This window comes from Saccopteryx bilineata, chromosome 1 (assembly GCF_036850765.1).
Source record: "Saccopteryx bilineata isolate mSacBil1 chromosome 1, mSacBil1_pri_phased_curated, whole genome shotgun sequence".
NCBI lineage: Eukaryota > Metazoa > Chordata > Mammalia > Chiroptera > Emballonuridae > Saccopteryx > Saccopteryx bilineata.
The window spans coordinates 177,658,832-177,663,754 of NC_089490.1; the positions used below are offsets into that span (position 1 = coordinate 177,658,832).

At 40.0% G+C, this 4,923-nt stretch overlaps 1 pseudogene; it reads left to right on the plus strand.

Annotated features, from left to right (window-relative positions):
- The first annotated feature begins 405 nt into the window (after nucleotides 1–405).
- On the plus strand, nucleotides 406–3,876 carry LOC136319425 (PDZ and LIM domain protein 1 pseudogene; annotated as a pseudogene).
- The last annotated feature ends 1,047 nt before the right edge of the window (nucleotides 3,877–4,923 follow it).

Genomic DNA, 4,923 nt, shown 5'->3' on the forward strand with positions numbered 1-4,923 from the left:
TTTTATCCTTTTTACTATTATTTGAATTAATCCTGGAGAAGGGATATTAAAAGAAACAGCTACATATAGATCATTCCCGGCATTCCCTAGGGACAGGACTTCCCTTTCCTGTCCCAGGTTTTTGTTAACCAACATGCTTTGCCTACACATCAGAATGAACCCTAACCTCTGACCTTTCTATAAGACTCTTTAATCACTGAGGGCATGCCCCAAAGTTCAAAGACCATTGACCATCCACTGTAGGTACTTTATAGCCCAGAGCTTACAGTCTTGTCTATTGACTACAGTTGTTGATTAGAGCATGTAGAATGAGTGAGGGAGACAGCCCATTCCAATGGAAAGGATGCTGGCCAAGCTGCTGCCAATCTGGGAAAGGAGACCAAGTGCATAAGGATCGCCACATGCATGGATGGCAATGATGCCCTTGCCCTCGCGAAGCCTCTCTGCTCCAGCCAAGGTATCGAGAGAGATATTAAAACAATTTTTATTTCATCCAAAGAGGTTTCTTTTATCATCAGTTCAAATTATCTATTGCGACATACAAATTTCTCAAACATAGTGGCAGAAACACTTTTTTGTTTGTTTGTTTGTTTATATATTTTCTAGGTCAGGAGTTTGGACAATGTGCAGTGAGAGGACTTGCATCTAGTTTAATTTGTCTGGGGCCTCAGCTGGTAATACTTAAAGAATTGAAGGTAACTCAAAGAACTGGAGGCTTCTTCTCTCATAAAAGTCTGGCATTAGAACTAAGATGATTTAAAAGCTAAACTCAGGCCCAAACCACTAAGGTTGCAAGTTAAACCCCCAGTCAGGGCACATCCCAAAACGCTAAGGGTGCAGGTTAGATCCCCAGTCAGGGCGCATATAGGAAGCAACCAGTGAATGCACAACTAAGTTGAAGAACAAATGAATGCCTCTCCTCCCTCTTCCTCTTCCACTTCTTCTCTCTGTCTCTAAAATTTATAAATAAAAAATAATATTCTAATTAGAAAAAAAATTTTAAAGCTGAGCTCAGCCAGGATTGTAAATGCTACATGCGGCCTCTGAGGGTAACGGGAATCTCAGGAAGCGCCAGGGTTCCCAGAGACCGATAAGAGTGGCTGTCCCAAGAGACCAGGGCAGAAACTACAGGACTTTTTCTTCCCGAGCCTGGGAATTCATGTCACATCTATTTTGGAGCATACTGTTTGTTCTGAGTGAGTCACTAAGACCAGCCCAGATTTCAGGAGGGCAGAATTAGACCCCCACCCTTATTACAGGGATGGCAAAATTACATTGCTCAAGACCACATGCAGTGTGAGGTGTTGCAGCCATAATAAAAAATAGGATCTGCCCACATCACCCCCGAATACTCCACATTTAGTAAACACAGGAAGTCACTGGTAAACAATATTGTACTCCTCAAAGTCAAGAAATTAAAGTGATTTGTTTAAAGCTACACAAAGATCAGGACCTAGAAAAAATAAACAATTAACCTATACTATGGCTACAACACTATCCTGAATTGTGGCATACAATTTTTTCTTTAAACACTGGTGGAAGAGTATGATTATTTAGTGACCAATATATTTGACCTAGTAATATAATTACATGAGTTTTTTTTTCTCTAATTCTGTTTTTTGTGTGTGTGTGTGACCTTGAACAAGTCTCTTGCCATCTCGGAGCTTCAGCAGCTGCATTTAATAAAAGAATCAAACTAAATGCACCAATCCCAAGCCATAATGTGGGAGCAAATGTTCCATCGTTATAGCTTTTATATGTCTGCATAATAACGGCTGCATGATAGTTACAATAATGACAGTGACAGTGAGTCCCAGTATAAAAATGATTATAATGCTCTCTTAGAAAATAACTTTTGTCTGCCCTGGCCGAATAACTCGGTTAAGAGTATCGTCCGTTCATAAAAGTTGCTGTTTCAATTCCCAGTCAGTGTACATACAGGAACAGCTTATTGTTCCTGACTTTGTCTCTCTCCCTCTTTTTCTTCTCTGTCTCCTTTCTCTCTCTCTAAAATCAATAAATCTGATGTGAATGAAAAAATAAATAAATAAATTTGGGGCCTGTCACATTATTGTTGCATGTTATCAAAGGTTAAAATTCTCAAGCAGCTTCCAAAATTCAACCTAAATTTTCACATGCAAAATACTAATTTATATGTCAAAAAGAAAATAAACAGAGCAAGAATACATGAATAACAATTTTTAAGAAAATTGGTTATATATTCTGCATTGTTTCCTAGGGATAATGAACTGACCAATGTTTACCACTGCCATGTAAGTTCAGAAAAACATATGTCAAAAAAGTAAAAAGTACTAGTGGGGATGTCTCATTTTTAAAGAAATTCTTACTTATTCCTTTATATTTGTTCCTGTAATCAGGAAGAAAGAAGTAAAGATCTCTACGGACTATACTCTTTTATATATAAAGACATAGATAAGCAACATTTACCAGACCAAAATGTGACCCTCTGGCACAAGGTACACTTTATTCTTTTTATTATTATTATTATTCAGTGAGAGGAAAGGAGGAAAGGAGGCAGAGAGACCGACTCCCACATGCTCCCCAACAGGGATCCATCCAGCAAGCCCACTAGGGGGCAATGCTTTGCCCATCTGGGGCATTGCTCTGTTACTCAGCAACCAAGCTCTTCTTAGTACCAGAGGTGGAGGCCATGGACCTATCCACAGTACCCCGGGCCAACTTACTCCAATAGAGCCATGGCTGTAGGAGCAGGAGAGAGAGAGAGAGAGAGAGAGAGAGAGAGAGAGAGAGAGAGAGAGAAGCATGAGGGGGAGGCATGGAGAAGCAGATGGGTGCTTCTCCTGTGTGCCCTGACCAGGAATTAAACCCAGGGCATCCACATGCTGGGATGACACTCTACCACTGAGCCAACCAGCCAGGGCCTACTTTATTCTTAATAAACTAAAGACTCAGGTAGAGCCTTGCCTCATGGTGGCAAGGGCTTTGAGCAGCCTCCCACCACTTCCCAGGTTACTCCCAGAAGCAAGACTGCTATAGCTAATTTATGTATTGGAGACATAATCACAGCCATCGATGAGGAAAACACCAGCAACATGATCACTTGGAAGCTCAGAACAAAAATAAGGGTTGCACAGTCAACATGACTCACAGTAGCCAGATCTGAACATAAAGTCTGGTCTTCTCTAGTACGAGAGGCAGGGAAATGTCATCCATACAAGATGAATTTAGCCTCTGAATCACAAGAGGTTCTGCACATAGAAAGTGCCCACAAATGAAGTACCATGCCCTTCACTACTTTGCCTGCCTTTACTTCTGCTGCCCAGCATCATCATGAACCAGTGAAACAACCCCTCTAGCCTCTACCCCTCTGAGAACATCTCCAACTTCAACAGCACCTTGGAGTGAAAAATGACAGCCAGTGGACCAGAGATGAATGGAAGAGCCTTAGAGCATTCTCAGCCTCCAAGTGGACTTGTCATCCACAAAGAATCTGCAGTTTACAAGATATTTCGGGAGGAACAGGGGTTAAATGAGAGCCCAAAACAGTCCACTTCATTTCTGGTTTTGCAGGAAATCCTGGAATCTGAAGAGAAAGGGGATCCCAACAAGCCCTCGGGATTCAGATCAGTTAAGGCTCCCATCACTAAAGTGGCTGCATCAACTGGAAATACTCAGAAATTGCCCATATGTGCCAGATGTGGCACCAGCATGGTTGATGTGTTTGTGAAGCTGTGGGGCCTTCACCCTGAGTGGTATGTGTGCACCAACTGAGGCACACGCCTGAAACAGAAGGGTCATTTCTTTGTGGAAGATCAAATCTACTGTGAAAAGCATGGCTGAGAGTGGGTCACCCCACCCAAAGGCTACAATGTGGTCACTGCATTCCCCAAGTGACCCAGCAGAATTGCACACAATAGTGTTCTTCAACTAGGCCCTGTGGCAACTTGTTCTCAATGTGCTGGCCCTGTCCTCTCTTGGAAGTTCTTGCTTACTTTGGCATTATCCCTGTCCATTAAACATTGCGTCCCCTGCCTTTGCAGACTCACACTGCTGTGTGATGGCTGCTTTTACAGTAAATGGAAGATGGTTTTGTTCAGTGTCCCCTTGCCAGCATACTGTGCCTTCTCTTCACCTCAGGTCATCTCTGCTGCAAATGGAAATTGGCCAAATGTGAACCAAACCCAATTTCATACGTCTGCCACTGATTTTATTTTGACTCAATAAATGTAGTGACCCTTAAAAATAATTATTTTTTGATCTGTGGTTGGTTGAATCTGCAGAGGTGAAACCCACACATATACAAGGCCTACCATATTATCATTAATAATAAAACCAAGTAGTAATTAAAATTATGACATTCAATAATTATTTCAAATTAAAGAGAAACTGATTACCAGTTACTTTAAAGTATTCCACATACCAAAAAATGGCTAACTGTATAATTTGGGACTAAAAAACAAAAAATATGCAATATTTATGTTATACCAAAATCCTAATGCAAAGTTTGGGTGGTAAAGCTCCTAATTAGAAGCTTAAATTACAGATTAAATTTGGAGAATTGACAGAGATGTTCCTTTTTAAAGGGCAAAATATGTTTTGACTAAATGAATCACTGAAAAGCATGTTTTAAGAAACATTCTCAAAAATTCATAAGTTCATCTGTTAGACAAGAAATGCTAAGTATATTGACTATTATAACCTTTTCTATACTTCATTAGAACATCTTGAGAACAGTGCATTCTGAATACTTCATTGTTTCTTTAAAAAATCACATCACCTACTTTTGTTGAAAATACAAAGAATCTTTCAGTGAAGTTGTTAAAAATTTAAACCACTCTTAAAATATCATTGAATATACATGGCACTAAAATTTGGAAAATTAGAGTTCCACAAGATATTCAGAAAGGAATATTGTCCATGTATTCAGAATTATCATAAATT